We start from the raw sequence: 18,303 nt of genomic DNA on the forward strand, positions 1-18,303 counted from the left end.
CTGTTAATCAGCTATTCTCCAATATAAAACACAAATTTTTTTTTTTAAAGGGCTGGTAAACCAACTTGGAAGCAAGGAATTTACTCTGGTCACTATGATATTTTCTTCCTTGAAACGTAGCAGCTACTCAGCAACTTCATGCTCAATGTTCACAAAAACGCTTTGGGGTTTTTCAAAACATTTTACCCACATTATTTCATTCCATTCTCAAAACACAGTAGGTAGAGTGATTTCCCCATTTTACTGATGAACAAAACTGAGAACCAGAGAGGAAAGTAGCATGTCTAGGCAGGAAGTTGTACTAAATATTTTCTGTTTGCTCCCCAGATCCTCTCTCTCCCTTTTCCACCCACCCCCTTCCCCAGGAGGCTGACCTCTGTGACCTATATCAATAGCCCCCTTGCTCACTGGCTTCCAGTTAGAGTTGGCCAGTGGAAGGATCTAAGAAGGGAGAGTGGAAGGAGAGTAAGTTTGGGTATTTATTCCTCTTGCTCCCTTCCTCTTGGTTGACCAGAAGTCGACTGTGACCCTGAAAAGATGGCCACAGCTCCTCTCAGGTGACCCTCTCCATACTTTTCCTCCCTCCCAACTCCAGTAACCACTCCCTCTCCTTGCTTCTTCAGCCTAGTAATGGCTCCCCACTCTTGCTTTCCGAGAGACACTGCACCATCCCTTGTTGTTTCCCTGAACCCAGCCCACACCTTGTAAATAGTCTTTCTATTAAGTGTTCCTCAATTGCCCAGTGTGAACGTGTCATCTGTCTTGCTAGGATCCTGAGTGATGTAATTGGTGCTATTCACACCTTCTACCTCTTGCTCCATCCTTTGGGTTCCCAATCTAAACTCTTGCTCACTACAATATCAAATCAAAGAGAGGGGCATTATCACATCACATAGGGTTGCCCCTACCACCTGTTCCACATCAGGACCTTCCAGGAGTGCAGAAGCTCTGGAATCAAGCCTGTTGGCTCTTCTGGTGAGGTCTGGAGCACAAGTGAGTCTGTACCTGCAGACAGCTGTAGCTTGCTCTCAGTAAACAAGTCAGCCCCAGCCACCAGGACATTAGTGGAAGCAAGACAATGACTCATCAGAGAAGCTGCAGTCACTTGACCTCCTGTGACTCAGACACATATTGTTAACAGGCTGCTAAGCTGCATAAAAGCTGAATAAACCAATGCTCTGCCTCAGCCAGGTTCCTGGCAATCAGTGAGTTAAAAAGCACAGGAATCTTGGTCTATTTGCTTCTGTCCTCAAATATTCTCTCCCATGAGTCCTCCAATATCCTTCTGTCATCCCTCCTCTTTCCACCCCACCCACAAAAAAAGCACATTGCTGAAAATGAATCAGAGGTGCACAAGGTCTGCACTTCTGAGATAACAAGCATGAGGCCACCAGCCAACACTGCACTTTGTTCTAATCATTTTGTCGTGCACAAAATCCATGACTCCAAGCCTGGTTTCTCTTGTCGTCCAGTTATAGCTTTAGCAAGGAACTCAATTTAAGGATGCAAGTACCCTCTGCTGACAGGTTTCTAATCCAATCTCTCCTCCTCAGCTCCTCTTAGTTGAGGCTCTTTCAGTTTTCGTAAGTTTGAGACCTGTACCATTGATCTGACCTTGCAGAAATTTTGTTATAGTAACTAGATATCATGTTCAGCAATAACACGTTCAATGAAACAACACTGAGCAATTACTAGGTGCCAGGCATTGTGCTAAGGCCTTTACTTTGGTTATCCCATGCAACTGCCTTACTAACCATCTGAAACTGGTGTGCGTGTGTGTGCGTACCCAGGCGTACACGTTTTACAGATGAAAACAGGTTCAGAGAAGTTAAGTGATTTAGCCAAGGTCACATAGTTATTTGTAAAAAAGGAATTTGAGCCCAGGTCTACCTGCCCCTCAGTTTCGCACTCTTAACCATTTTCCTGCTTCTGTGTATATAGCATCATTTAATTTTCAAAATTCAGAGTTCTTCACCTCCAGACAAAAATTCTTAAGAGAAGGAAGGACATGCCCTATTAGATTTTTTTCAATTGAGTTTAGCACTCATTTACTGAGCACTTACTGTGTACCAGCCACTGTGCAAGGTACTGGAGCCACAAAGGTAGAAAAGACAAGAGTCTCTGCTTTCCAAGAGCTCACAGTCTAATTAGAGAAACAGCTTCTGAATTTCTTTTAAGGCTTCTGGTTTCCCTTTGGCTCTGGTATTATGCAAAGGTGAATTTTTGCCCTTGTTTATGTCAACCTCATAGCTGAAGGATTTCTGCTTATTACTTAATAATTGCGATTAAGAGACCAGAGTAGGTGATATATGTGTATATTTTAGAAAGAAAGGAGGAGGGGAGGGTGGAAGAGGAGCAGAAAGGAAGGAAAGGAAGGAAAAAATAAGTCAACCAAGGTAGAAGGGAAGTTGGGAGTGGGAGGAGGTTAGGAGGAAAATTCCAGAAAAGAGGTGGGTTTTGTAAAGGCAAAGAGGTGTAAGAGCCCCAGGACTTTTGATGGAACCCATTGGACACATGCCTGAAATTCACACCATTTAAGTCACCCAGGATTTTTTTTTTTATTGAAGTATAGTTGATTTACAATGCTGTGCCAATCTCTGCTGTACAGCAAAGTGACTCAGTTATACACATATACACATTCTTTTTTTATATTCTTTTCCATTATGGTTTATCACAGGATATTGAATATAGTTCCCTGTGCTATACATTAAGATCTTGTTGTTTATCATTCTAATTTTTTTATTTAATGTTTTAAAATACAGTCATGGTTCAAAATTAGGACAATATAAAAGGGTGCACATTTTAAAATCTTGTTCCCATGTCTATGTTCATCTTCCCATCCTCCCTCTCCCCATCCCATACTCCCATCTCCATCCCTTAGGTATTTAAGTCTGTTGTATATCCTTTCTCTGTTCCTTTATGCAAATATAAGTGAATACAACTATACAAACACACACAATTCAAGACTTTCTGAAGATGCATGCATGCATTTTTTTACTATGCTAAAGCATATGTATTATTTGGGAAAATAAAATATTATGCATTTTAACATCTGAAAGATGTTATTGTTAGCCTTCATGGATGGAGTACCTCCTACATACCATTATACCTAATAGTCATAACAATTTCATTTTATGGATGAAGAGAAATGAGACTTGAAAAGGTCAAGTAACTTGTGAAGTTCAGACAGTTAGTGGCAGAAGCAGCAGAATGCCTCCTCCTTCAACATCCTATTTTGGGGATATGGCCCTTCCATTCACCTAATTACTTTAGCAAAAAACATGTCTCCCTCACCACTCATATCCAGTATATCACAAAAATATATCATGTCTTATTGATGTGAACCTCTTATTATCTTTCAAATCCATCCCTTCCTCTCCATTCCCATTACCAGCTCCCTCGATGACCCTCATCATCTCGTACCTGGTCAAAAACACTGGCTTTCTCACTGGTCTTTTTCTCTCTAGGCTGATGTCCCCTCAAATCTATTCTCCATTCTGCTCCTAGAGTGATCTAACACACAAATCTAACGGTGTCTCTCTGCCTCAAATCCTTCCATGGCTCCCAACTGCTAAGAGTATGAAACCTAAACATTTGCATGGCATGGTTGGGTCCCAGGCACATCTCCTGACCATCCCACCACACTGATACAGAAAAAAACAAAGCACTCTAAGTTTCTAGAACCCTCCAGCTCTCTCCTGCTCTGAAGTTTTGCCCAGCTGAATCTTCTGCCTAGAACATACTTTTCTTTCTTGGCAAATTCCTCATCCTTTGGCTCATGTGATGCCTTTTCTGGGAGCTGTCCTTGCCTCTCCGAAACAGACCTAGATACTCTTCCCCTGTGCTCCCACTGCTTTTTGTTCATACCGCGTGAAAGCAGTCACCTCATGGTAATGAATGGCCCAGAAATTTTCCTTTTCTAAACAAGCAACCCAAGTAATGTTGCAGTAGTCTCCAAACCTTTTTTTATTATGCACTTCAAGCATTTAATTTTTTAATTTATAAGTTAGATCATGTGTTTCTGTACTTATAAGATAAAATGCACTCAAAATAGAAATGTTAAAAAGATACAAATAAATCTAAATAGAATTTCTAATATTTTCTTTTCACACATCAGTGGATCACCTTGTGCATCCCTACTATGGATTCTGCCCACCAATAAAATGAGCATCTTTTCTCAGTGGTCTCAAGGACCACATTTAGGGAGGTATTCAACTACAAAAATCAAAGAAACATCTATTGAGGTCCTTCTGTGTACCAGGCAATGTGCTGGACAAGTTCATTCGTATTGTCTCATTTAATCTTTCCAAAAGCCTTGTAAGATATGTATTATTCATGTCAGTTAAAGATAAGATTGACATTTCATGAGATCCATGTAACTTGCCTTATGTCTCCTAGATAATAATGATGAAAAGGAAATTTGAACCCAGATAATGTTTTTCACTATATTGTATATATCAGTTAAGAGTGTATTTGGCTGCAATTAGCAGAAATTCAATTACAGTGATTTAACTAAATAGTGGTTTATTTTTTCCTGTGACAAAAATTTCCCATGTGTGGAATCGAGGCTGGTAAAGAGTATCTAGGATGGCACCAGAGACACAGGTTTCTCTTCTTTTTCTGTCTATCTTTAGCAAAGGGGTTTTTGTCACAAAATGGCTATTCCACCTCTAGACATCATAGCCATGTTCCTAGCAGAAAATAAAAGTTGGAGAGGGGACAAAAGGCAAAATGTAAAAGCTGAAAAGGCTCTTATCAGATGACTCAGCCTCGTTTAACAAGGTTTCTCAGAAGCCCCACTTGGTGACTTGATCTTGCATCTCACTGTCCGAACTATGTAACAAGGCCACCCTTAGTGGCAAACTGAGTAGCTTAAGCTGGGCATAATTGGGACAAACTTGGATTTCTCTTAGTTAGGAAAGAGAGAATAAATTGGGGGGAGGCAACCAGGAATATCTGCCACGCTGCTTCTGCCTTAATGCCAGAACTACCACAACATTGTAGCTGCTGCGTGAAATAATAGTCTTAGCACCCCAGGAAGAGAATATTTTCAGGTCATGTAGTCCATGTCCCCATCCTATGCAAGAATCCAGTCATGACCAGGTGGTTATCCAGCCTCTGCATGAAACTTCCAGAAACAGGAAAGCTCATGACTTTACTTTGTAATCTATTCTAATTGAGGGAGGCTTTAATTGCTGGAACTTCTATTCTAGGAATAATCACAATGTATCACATTTACATTTTTACATTAGACTTAGGGGCTGTTTCTTATTCATCTCTGTACCTGGTACAGTTGATAGCCATAAAGAGGTGACTCAAGAAAAGATCTGTGGGCTTCCCTGGTGGCACAGTGGTTGAGAATCTGCCTGCTAATGCAGGGAATGTGGGTTCGAGCCCTGGTCTGGGAAGATCCCACATGCCGCGGAGCAACTAGGCCCGTGAGCCACAACTACTGAGCCTGCGCATCTGGAGCCTGTGCTCCGCAACAAGAGAGGCCACGATAGTGAGAGGCCCACGCACCGTGATGAAGAGTGGCCCCCGCTTGCCGCAACTAGAGAAAGCCCTCGCACAGAAACGAAGACCCAACACAGCCAAAAATAAATAAATAAAGATACCTCTCCATTTATTAAAAAAAAAAAAAAAAAAAGAAAAGATTTGAGGCATAAATTGAGAAATCTTTTTCATATTGAGATTAAATGATTCTTTTAGCTATTAAAAAAATCTTTTCTCTCCCAGGCCCATCGTATTCAACTATGCTGTCATGTTCACTTATTAAGCAGTATGAAGAATGAATTATTAGGGTCACATCCCAGGAGATGGTCAGGATGTATAAGAAGCCCTACAGAGCTCTGGAAATAAGCACTGTTCCAGGAAGAGGTGAATGTGCTTTAGGGAACAGCTTGTGATCTTGACCCACACAGCTGAGAAGAAATGGGGCTCTTGCAGGGCAGTCCCCAATCCAAAATTTACCACCCTCCCCCCTGCTCTCTGCTAATCTGGGTTTCCATCAGATTACCTTTGTAAATTTTTGCTTCCTTTCTCTTTGTAAATTTGTAAATTTTTGCTTCCATGATGACCAGAGAATCAATGAACATGAGGTGTGTGTGTGTGTCTGTCTTTCGCTAGGATTGTGGTCTTTCTCCACTTCCTCTTCTCCAGGGCAATAACCTCCTAACCCAGATCACAATACCACATACCCTGGTGTGTTCACATACAGAAGTAGTTTTTACTCCAAAGTAAAATATTTGGAGGGAAACAAACTAAGTGGAAACGTAAGTTCACAGGTTTCAAGAGAGTAGGACATATTGGTTGAGAGTTAGGATCTGCAGTCAGGCAGAACAAGAGCTGATCTTGTGATGATTTAACTCCTCTAAAGCTTCTGTTTCTTCACCAGTAAAGCAGGGATAACAGTATCGGCTACCCAGAGGTTGTTGTGAAGATTAAATAAGATACAACCTGAAAAATACTTACCACAGTGCCTGGTGTATATATGCTAGGTAAATAGCTAATCATTGGCACGTGGACCCTTGAATTAGCACAGGTTCTACTCCTTCCATGGGCTCTTTCTCTAGCTCTGACCCTCAAGGTCATACCTGTTTCTTGCTCTTCCATCCCACATCCCCAAAACCATCTTAGCTCCCTCAGTATTCTAGGACTCTGAAAAAGCAAGCCTTTTTTCTGATTAGGACACTTTTCTGCACTTGGCTTATAAACTTGCTAGTATCCTCAGGTGCCCTTCATCAAAATTGTCTCACTCACCTTTTTTCCTTGACTCTAGATAAGCACAATTTGGGAAACAAGTTGGCTCTCTTTTTATTCACTTCATTTTACCCTTCTCTGCCTTTTTAAAATAGTAAAAACAAGGATCCAAATCCTTCTTAATAAAAATAATTTTAAAAAGATTTTATAGCACATTACCATTTACTAAATCCTTGCACTTAATAAAGCTCATTTTATCTTTACAACAGCCCTGCAAAGGACCATTATCCCCATTTTTAAAATGAGCAAACAGATTCAGAGGGCTGATAAAACTTGCTCAAGGACCCAAAGGTAGTCAGAATGGATGTAAGACTCAAAGTCTGTGCTCTGAGACTTGTGGTTTGGTCTCATTGCCACCTTGACTCAGTGCATAGGTCACTATGGGTCGGGCAACCTGGAGAGGCAATACATAACCGAAATCACCAGTCTTGCTACAAACAGGTATGCTTGGACATATGAAGGCTGCCTTTATCCTCTCAGTCTCTACAACAATATGAGCTGGACATGTTAGTACAAGCCAGTGGCACTGGGATAGCCTGCCTTCTGCTTTCTACTGTGACCACAACACTTACTCCCCAAAGAATCTAAGCCATCGCACTCCATCAAGTATTTACTGCACACCTAGGATGTATTCAATACCATAGAATATACAGAGATCTCAGACCTAGCCCAATGGCTCCCCAAAGCTTCCAAACTAGTCAGGGACTAAGATTAAGAATATAAAACAATAATTAATTGCCAAATTGAACAATAGAGGTTGTAAATGATGAAGTAACTCAGAAAAGATAGATTCATGAGGTCTGAAATAATAAGGGAAGGTTTTATGCAATGAAGCTTCAAGTGCAATGAGAGGATGCATTGTGAAAGAAATGGGAACTGTATGGCTAGTAATAGTTACTCCCAGTGTATTTAGTGTGCCAGGCATTTATATACATAATCTCTCAGAATATTCCAAACAACCACCCTGAAAGGCAGGTGCTTTTATCCTAAAGAAACTGAGAGAAGTTAAGTGGTTTGCCCAAAGTCACAAAGCTTTTAAGTGATAAATCCAGGATTTAAAATAAGGTTTATCTAACACTAAAGTCAGTAGTGAGCAGCATAGGTAGAAGAAAAAGCACCAGCAGGTAAATTCAAGATCTAAAACAAATGTTATTGGCCCATAAAGAGGTCCCTCTGAGAGGAAGGGGTATAGCAAGAAGAGCATTGGAACTAGAATCAGCCGATCAAATTTTAATTAAATTTCAGTTTCTAACTTGTCTGGTAAATACCTCAACCCTTTTCAGTTTCCACATCTGAGGAAAATGGAGGAAATGCTAGCACCTATCTCAAATAACTATTTATAAAGACAAAATGAATAAACATGTAGATATGACTAACATATATAAAATATCCACTTTTAAGTATGAATTTTAATAAGCAATTAAAACACAAATTGAAGCACCTATGTCACAGTATATATTTCATTGGACTTACCTGAACTAATTTCCAAACACTGTAGCATATTCAAGCCTTGCAGGGGATGGGAATAAGTAGGGGGCTGGGATCAGAAATGGCAGAGAATTTTCTGGGCATTTCTATAACTATCAGAGACCCTTAATCTATCAGAGCTACCAGTCTCTTTGCAGAGCTGATCCTCCCAGGCCTCAATGTTCTCTCTTCAGAGTGAAGGATTAAGGAGTGAGATATCTGCCAAACAGAAAGCTAAAGATCACTTCGGGAAGAGCACCGAGCTGGGCACACAGCATATACTCCATAAACAGCGGTTAAATTTAACTGGATTCCCAAGGGTCCTAAAAGCCAGCGTCTGAGACTAACCATTTTGTGGAATCAAACAATACATGGGGATGTCACCATGCCTGAAGGACAAAGACACGTGTGGGGCTGTTGAGCAGAATTTTCTATTCTGGCCCCTCCTCTTTGTTCCATAGCCCACTGGGCTGCAAAAGACCTCCTAGGAGGCAAGTGCTCCTGGTAATGGCCAAGCATGCCAGAAAGGGGCCTTGACTCATCCCATCACCTGGTCAGCAGGAGCTATTTAAGCCAGAGGGATCTTAGGAAGAAAAGTGTCCTTTTATGAATTTCATGACTTTCTTGCTGACAGGTGACATTTACAGCCCGAAACCAGTACAATCAGAATTTCAGACTTTGGTTTTTAAATTGATGGAACAAAAAAATTACCACCTTCTGTTTATGTAACTATAGTTAGTGCCTTTTTTCCCCAACAGTTCAAAATACTTGGTAGTTATACCTTCATGAACTCTTAAAAATTCAGAAATACTGTTACTGCGTTGGGGGGAAGAGTTTCAAGAGAGCTAAAGGGCCTGCTTGACCGAGTGGAACCAGACTCTGGGAATTGCTGATGTTAATGTGATTCCAGTGATGTCCAGGAATTGCAGGGGCCTGGGACCCTCCTGCTGTGGTTTTTAGGAGAAGGCAAGGAAGGGGACAGCACCCTTCTCTTCAGTCAATCATGCATGCACCCATTTATTTACTCACTCAATAAGCATTAATTGAGGACCTTTTTGTGTGCCAGGCTCTGCACTAAGCACTTGGGGGAGGAAGGAGTTTTAAAGGAAAATAACTTTCCAAGTAGGGTCATTGCTTTAAAAGGGACAGAAAACCAGGCTGAAAATATGTGGCCTATAAGAAGAGAAGTCAGTCAGGGCCTAAAGAGTAGCCTTGGAACAAAGCAATCGAAAGGTTCCCTTGAGTTCCCTGACATAGAAAATTTGCTTGACTTGACTAAGATCATGTATATCATTGAAGTCAGAGACTGAGCTAAAACCAAGCCCTGACTGCCATGCAGACAACACCATGAGCCTAACACAGTGAAAAGAACTGACTTTGGAAAGAAACACCTGGATTTAAGCCCTTGGTTTACCTTTAATTAGCTTAGAACGAAATCTCTCTGAACCAAAATGTTCTTGCATGAAAAATAGGGATAAAAAAAATACTCATTGTAAAATGAAGTTATTAGGATTAAGTAATTTCCATTTCCGGTAAAATGGAGTAATAGGGACCAAATTTTACCTTCCACTTTCAACAACTGAAATACAAGACAAAAATATATAAAACAACTATTTTCAAGACACTGGACATCAGGCAATAAAAGACAAAGTCCCTGCCAAGGAATACTCCAGCCCAGCTGGGGCCGGCCTGCCCGCCGGCTCACCTGCTCGAGACTGATGGTAAATAAGTGATGTGAGCCCTACGACTGAGCCAGCTTACTGCCATAAGAGAGTTCCCAGGCCATGGAATCAACATGAAGGCTGGTCAACTCTGAGCTGAAGACACACAGATGAGACTCCAGAGAGATCAAGTGGCCGGAGTTTGCAAGGCAGAGGGTCCCTTCAAGTATTCAGTAAAGGACTGTAAAGATTAGGGAAAATAATACCCAGAGTACACACAGGATCTGGAATAGTTCTTTCATCCTGAGTAGAAAACTTCATAATTTCTGGGGCATTAGGTAGAGTATTCAGAAGGATTTTGCCTCAAAGTAAGGCAAAAATCAACCTTACACTAAACACTTCTGTGTTTCTGATTAACAAAGCTTAAAAGCAAGACACTGTTCCCAAGTAACTTAACTATGTCCTGAAACAAAGCTTAAGAATATTTATAAGTATACATATATACCCAGCACTCAAAAAACATAAAATTCACAATGTGCAGCATCCAATCAAATATTAACAAGCACTTAGAGAAGCAGAGAAACACAACCCATAATGAGGAGAAAAAAAGTCAACCAAAATCAACCACGAAAAAAGACAGCTGATACAATTAGTAGAAAAGGACATTAAAACAATCATTATAACTGCATTTCACACATTTAAGAACTTAGAGGAACATTAAATATGTTTGAGATATGTGTGATATAAAAAGACCCAAATCAAACTTTGAGAGATGAAAACCACAGTATCTAGGATGAAAAATACAATGGATAGGATTAATGGCAGATTAAACATGGCAGAAAAATACATAAGTGAATTTGAAGACCTAACAATAGAAATTATCAAAAATAAAACAGAGAAAGAGAATGAAAAAAATAAATAGAGCATCATTGAGCTGTAGAACAATCTCAAGAATCCTAAGATATATGTAATTGGAGTCACCAAAGTAGGAGAGAGAAATTCCTTTAAAGACAGAAACTACCAAAGCTCACTCAAGAACTTTTTTTGAAACCTGAATATCCCTGTATCTATCCAAAAAATGGAATTAATTTGTAGTTAAAAACCCTTCCACAGAGGAAATTCCAGACCCAGACGAATTCACCAGTGAGGTGTACTAAAGGAAGAAAGAATTCCAATTCTGCACAAATGCTTCCAGATAATTAGAAAGGAGGGAGTATTTCCTAATTCATTCTACAAAATGAGCATTACACTGAAACCAAAACCAGCAAAGACATTTCAAGAAAGGAAAATTATTAACTCATATTTTTCACGAACAGCAATGTAAAAATTCTTAAGAAAATTTTAGCAAAACCAGTCAAACAATATTTTAAGAGGATAATTCATCACAATCAAGTGGGCTTTATCCCAGAAATGCAAGGTTGGTTTTTTTTTTTTTTTTAAATCAACTAATATAATTCACCATATTAACAGACCAAAAAGGAAAAGAAATCATGAAAAAGTATTTGATGAAATCCAACATCCATTTATGATTTTTTTTAAATCTCAGTAAACTTGAGTAGAAGGCAAATTCCTCAACCTGATAAAGGATATCTATGAGAAACTTACAGCCAACATCATACATAATGGTGAAAGACAGAATGCTTTCCCCTAAGTATGAACAAGGTAAGGATGTCTGCTCTTACCTTTTCTGTTCAGTATTGTACTGGAGGTTCTAGCCAGTCCAATAAGGCAATAAAAACACATAAAAATTTAAAATTGGAAAGGAAGAAATAAAGCCCTTTACTCAGGGTGACATGACTGTCTACGAAGAAAATCCTGTGGAATCTGGGGGGAAAAAAAGCTATTGATACTAGAGTAAATGAGTTTAGCAAAGTTTCAGGATCCATTGACTTTTGTATATTGGCCTTGTATTTCCATATGCTGGCAACAAACAATCTGAAATTGAAAATTTTAAACACTATTTACAATAGCACTAGACTTCCCTGGTGGCGCAGTGGTTAAGAATCTGCCTGCCAATGCAGGGGACACGGGTTCAAGCCCTGGTTGGGGAACTAAGATCCCGCAAGTCACACAGCACAGCCAAAAAAAGAAAAATTAATCAACAGATGAATGGATATTGTGGTATATCCAAACAGTGGAATATCCTTCAGTAATGAAAATGAATTAACTATTGATACACACAACAATATGATGAATCTCAAAGTATGCTGAGTGAAAGTAGTCAAACAAAAAAGAGTACATACTGCATGACTCTGATAATATAAAATTCTAGAAAATGTAAGCTAGTCTATAGTGACAGAAAACAGACCATTGGTTGCTTGAAGATCAGACTTGGGGTGGGAAGAAATAGGACCAAGGGATTACAAAGAGACAGAAGGAAGTTTTTGAGGGTGATGTCTTGATTGTTTCATGGGTATATACAAATTTTAAAACTTATCAGTGTATGATAAGTTACACATGTGCAGTTTGTTGTTTGTCAATCATACCTCAATAAAGCTACTTCTTAAAAATTATACAATATTTGTATGGTAGCCTCCACATAGTAGGTGATAAGTAAATGTTAGTTTTCTTTATGTTAACAACTATGTTTTACAGCTATGAACTAATAGGATCTTAATTCCTGGCTAGGGGAGCTCTTCTCTCACCAGAAAAAGGGCAGAAACAATTTCTGAAAAGCTAAACTGCTCAGTCACCTTTGCTTTCAATCTTCCTAAGCTGGCAGCTCTGTATCTGCAATGCCCCCAGAGAGCCAGGCAGTGAGAAAGACCAGCCTACCTTCATTCCTCTCCACCCTCACCTCCCAGGGCCATCGTCTTTGGCAATCTAACCCAATTTGGTAGCTTATCAAAATGTAAAGTTTTTGATTTTGGTACCCTACTGCCCCAGCATAGTGTTTGGTATGTGGCTAGTGCTTGATAAACGCTAAAAGGAGGAAGATATTAAGGAAAAGATCAAAGTTTCTATTCCTGTTCTTGTGTGCCTGCGTGGTGACTTCTGGCTCCCCAGTCTAGTATAGGTCCCAGAATAACGTCAATAAAGAGGATACTGAGGAACCTGAGTACGGCTGATAAAGGTGTGGAGCTCAAGGCTGCAGACATTGCTTTGCTTGTGAGGGGAGAGTAGGTCTGTGAGGGCGAAGCTGGTGCCACCTGAGGACATTCCAGGCAGAAGCTGACGAGCCCCTGAAAGGCCTGGCCTGGACCCCAGCAGCATTGTTTAAGAAGATGAAGAAATACAGCTGAGAACAGGAGAAAGACAGGCATCCTCCCCATTTCTGCACAGGATCAATTTACAATAGCATTAAAATTATAAAGTATTTAGACAGATATGTGACAAAGGTGTACAATAATTGTGGATTAAAAGTTATAAAACATTGCTGAGAGAAGTTAAGCTTGAAAATTGCACTTGGTGGCTTCTGTGAACTATTATCATTCAGGGAGAGGTCAGCTTGGGTTCTCTGCAGGACATGTTGGCATAGGTGCCTTTAAAATTAAGAAATTAATATAATCCATATAACAAACATGCTTTCTATGAAAAGCACCTGCCACATATTAACAAAGCTCTCTTTTTATTTTTCATCATCAAATATAAGGCTCATGAGAATAGGGACTTTTATTTTTACTTTTATTCACTGCAGTATTTCTAGTGCAATAGAACAGTGCCTGGCACATAGTAGGCACTCAATGTTTATCGAATAAAAGAATCATTTAATAAGATATTTGTGAGTTGAATTTGTATGCAATGCTTTGGAGAATCGCCAAATGCATGTAACCTTCCTTGATCAAAATTGTAGTAACGACTTCCTTTAAATACCCTGGTATTTCCTTATTCATTCCTTCAGATGGTCTACGAGCCACCCCAGGAGACTCGTAGAGATCCAGGCCTTTTATTAAAGAAGAAAAGCTGGAAATACCTGTTTCAATGGAGCATCTTCTCAGCTTGTTCCCACTCATGACCAAAACAGAGACAAAAAAGGTTTTATGAATATATTGCCTGGATAAAATATATCACTATAATATTAATTAGCTGTTTGTTTCTCTGCTCTTATTAAAAGGAACTACCTTGTTTGGCCACTTTTCATTTGTAGATACTTAGCTTAAATACAAAGAATTTAACAAATTCAAACCCTTAGCTCTGCAAAATATTGCAAATCATTCCAATTTTATTGAGAAAAGACTTTTTAAAAACAACATGCTTCAAAGATCTCCAGTGGGATAAGAAATTCACACTCCATTTTTTAGTCCTAGAAGATAATATCCTGTAGCAGCTGTTCTATGGCCTGTTTATTATCAGAATCACTTGGGAGCTTTTAAAAATACAGATTCCTAGTCTCCACCCCTGTCCTCCTCTATCACCCCACACATATATCCAAGATTCTGATGCAGTTGGTCTGGTATATGGTCCAGAATCTGTATATGGAAAATGGTCTCCAGGTAGTTTCATTAAGCAACCAGATTTCAGAACTATCTCTTACACTGTTCTGCTTTATAAAAACCCTCCATAACTACTGACTGCAAAATCAGGGGCTTCTTTCCTCTTATTCTAAAGGGGAGGATTGGGTCTTTTAACCTACCAATCCTGATGCATATATAGAATCTACAACCTCAAATGCCTACAGGACCAGGTGTGTAACAAATGCATGAAGGAGGCAGATAGGGAGCAGTGGGGACTGCAGCAAATATGATTGATCTAAAATGGACAGGTGTTTACCAGTTCTAGCCAAGTGTGAATGTGAGCCTGGCATCGCCAGAGCTTCTAAGTTTTCCAAAGAAGCCAGAAATCCAGATTTTATATAAACTGTCCTGTGAGGGCTAAACTAAACACACCTGTGGGTAGCACGTTGCCCAGAGACCATACAACTGCCCCAATCCAGAATGATCTCATCTCGAGATTCTTAATTACAACTGCAAAGACCCTTTGCTGAATAAGATCACATGTGTAGGTTCCAGGGATTAAGACTTGGATATTTCTTTTTGGGAGCCACTGTTCAACCCACTACAGGCAGGCTTACATGAAAAAATATCAAAATCCATTATTTCAATCAAATTTTACTTTTACCAACCTTTCTCTTATCTTCTAATTTACTATGATAGAAATGACTTACATCTGACAGAAAATTTGACTCTGGCCCAGATGCATGTTGTTACATTTTTCTTTCTTATACGCTTCCTAGCTTTAAGATCTATTAGAATTATCCCATTGCTCTACTTCCAGCCATTGTTTCTAAAATCAGGGATGTGAGGCAAACCATTGTAGATGACCTTCATTGGAGAAAAAGCATACTTTTTATATTCATGGGAAGGACAAAAGAATGATGATGAAAGAGCAGAGGGGGTAGGGTATTGGGTAAAGAGAGAGAAAAAAGGAGTCTGTCCTCAGACATGAGAGAAAAAAGCAGGAAAAATGGTTCAGGAGAAACAAGTCATTGAAAGAGTTCTTTCTGCCTCTCCCAAGGAAATTTTGTAGACACCCCAGCACTTAAATGCGTTTTCTAGTGCCATCTACCGGGAAGCATAGGAACCAGCTCAGACCTGAGCCAGAAAAACAAGACAGTTCGTCACACCTTCAGTCACTTTAAGGGAGCCATTTTTTATTGAGACTTGACCCTTTCCTGTCCTAACAAGGATCTAAGAAGACTCTTAGCGAACACCTGACCATCTTCTGTGCATTCCTCACAATTAACATGGGGGGAGGGGCGGTGGTTCCAGAACTCATCCAGGTGTTGCAATTTGTCAGTGAGTCCTGTAACAGCAGGAATTGTCTCTCTTTCCTCCATCTATCCTCAACACAAGCATGGTGTCTGGCACATAGCACACTCTCAAAAAAATGCCTGTTGAATATTTTTTAAAAAACAAAGAATTCTACTTCTTATTGACCATTACTTATTGACAAATTTGTAGAAATGAAATGGCAAGCCAAGCCACAAGAGGGAAAGTGGATTACCTGTGATTTACTCTGCTGAAGTATTTGGCCTTCACTGAGCAGTCCTTAGGATGCACACCAGGGCCCAGTTATGGCGCGAGTGTGTCCACTGTGCTCCACAGAGATCAGCCCATACCACAAGCTGACCTTCCCCCGCTGCTGCCGTCCACTCAAAGGGCAGGGGGCTGGCGTGTGCACCAGCGCATAGGTGTGCGAAATAATTATGTATGTATAGGTCTCTGACCCCAGTTCCTGACATAGAGCTCCTAAAACTCCTGCAAAACATCTTTTGCTCTAAGTGGTCACTCTTGCTAGGCTCCTGGATGAAAGCTGGCCATCAGAAAGACCAAGCTGAGACAGGCTGAGACCTGGGACCCTTAACTGCAGTGCTTTCACCTGGACAAACGTCTCCTCAAGCAACAGACTACAAAGAAACTATAAGGGACTAAAAACAACTGTCTGCATGAGCAGTTGGGGCAAATTACTAACAAGATACAAAAAAGATCAAAACCCAGCTGCCACTTCTGAGGTGCCAGGAGCAAAAGCAGGGTATTGCACATGATGCCTGCACAAAGCACCACCAAGGGGGTGGGCAGACCACCTAAGCCGCCCCTCCGGCTCCACCCACGGATCTGCCCCAACCTCGCCCCCTTTAAGGGAGCGCCTTGCCCCAGTGCCCCGCCACAGGGAGCGAGCAAGGGCACCTGTTACCTGTTCTCTCTCCCTCATGCCGCAGCACTAGTCCCAATAAAGCCTTGCCTGAATTCCTCATCTGGCCTCTCATCAATTTCTCTTGATTAAAGAGTCCAAGAATCTGGGTCGCTAGCAAAGCCATGATTAGAATCTAGGGGCTTTCATCCCCACCACCCACCCCCATTCTCTGGGGAAGGGAGAAGGGCTGGACATTGAGTTAATAATCAATCATGTCTACATGATAAAGCCTCCATAAAGCTCCCACATGCACAGGGTTTTGAGAGCTTTCGGGTGGGTGAACACACGGAGGTACAAGGAGGGTGGCATGCCCAGAGAAGACATGGAAGCTCCACACCCCTTCCCACATACCTTGCCATGTACTTCTTCTATCTGGCTGTTCTGAGCTGTATCCTTTTATAATAAACTGGTAATCTAAGTAAACTATTCTCCCGAGTTCTGTGAGCCACTCTGACAAATTATCAAACCCGAGGAGAGGGTCAGGGGAACCTCGGATTTACAGCCACTTGGTCAGAAGCACGGGCCACAACCTGGACTTGCAGTGGGGAGACTGGCATCTGAAGCGGGGTTGGGGGGCAGTCTTGTGTGGTCTGCACTAACCCCAGAAAGAGAGTGTCAGATTTGAATTGAATTGTATGACCCCTAGTTGGTGCCAGAGAGAGGTGGAGAATTGCTCAGTGTGGAGGAAAAAGAACCCACACATCTGATATCAGAGTATTCTGTGAGTAAAGGCAAACACTGTGTTTTTCCTAGACAAGGTGGGAGGGCATATTCCAATTATCAAGTGACTGTTGCTGCTTACATCTCAGAACTAAACTGATATTCACTGATGGGAATAACAGCTCCTTCCCCCACATCTCATAATGACACCGAGCAGGACCCTATGGTCCCCCCCCCCAACAAACCATGTCCTTCGCCTGCCTTTTGTCTGTGGAAAAACTTTAGCCAAAGAATAAGTTTAATCAGAGAAGTGAGAAAGTGCAGAAACAAAGGAAAACAGTCAAAAGAGACCACATAATAATAGTTTAGTCATTAAGTAAAGTCAAGGACCTTTAGCTCCTCCTCAAGGGCTATAGATAATATTCTGAGCCATATCCTGTGAGCTGTCTTGCAGATACTGAAACCCCCATTAGGTGGAAGAAGTTAACTACATGATGACGATACTTTAGCCAAGACATAAGCTGCCACAATTCTGAGAATTGGCCTCAAGGAAATGGGAACAAACTGACCCTGGAACTGAAGATTAACTGTACCTAAAACAATCAAGACGACACTGGCCAGACTACCGATGACCAATTTCAAGATGACTGTCAGAGCTGACTGTGCTGTTTCTACATATAGCTCCCTCCCTCCATCTATAAAAGCCCTTGCCCACTGATTGTCAGTGGGGGAGAGTCGGCCTTTGGACAGGTGTCCAACCTCCCCCCATCCCCACCCCGCCACCCAGTTGCCGGAATCCAAAATAAAGCAAACTTTCCTTTCCACCAACTTTGCCTCTTTACTGGCTTTTGAGCAGTGAGCAGCCGGACCCCACTTTCAGTTACAATAACACAGCTACCATAGAACCTCTCCCTCAGTGGGCCTCAACTTTGGCTGCACAACATTATCAGCTAGAAAGCTTTTTAAAATTCTGATGCATAGGTTGAATCCCAGACCAATTAAATCAGAATCTCTGATTTAACTTAGGCCCAGGCCTAAGTTTTTTTGGTTTTTTGTTTTGTTTTGTTTGGCCGCAACGCACAGCTTGCAGGATCTTAGTTCCCTGACTGGGGATTGAACCTGG

At 40.9% G+C, this 18,303-nt stretch overlaps 1 long non-coding RNA gene across 1 annotated transcript in view; it reads left to right on the forward strand.

Moving 5' to 3' along the window:
• The window catches only part of LOC309649558, a 434,139-nt gene extending 426,216 nt beyond the window's left edge, over positions 1–7,923 (forward strand). Inside the window, exon 2 of the long non-coding RNA XR_014257203.1 lies at positions 5,533–7,923. This is a non-coding gene — a long non-coding RNA (uncharacterized lncRNA). The remainder of the gene's footprint in view (positions 1–5,532) is intronic.
• The last annotated feature ends 10,380 nt before the right edge of the window (positions 7,924–18,303 follow it).

The sequence above is a fragment of the Balaenoptera physalus genome, assembly GCF_965194825.1.
Source record: "Balaenoptera physalus genome assembly, chromosome: 1".
Taxonomy (NCBI): domain Eukaryota; kingdom Metazoa; phylum Chordata; class Mammalia; order Artiodactyla; family Balaenopteridae; genus Balaenoptera; species Balaenoptera physalus.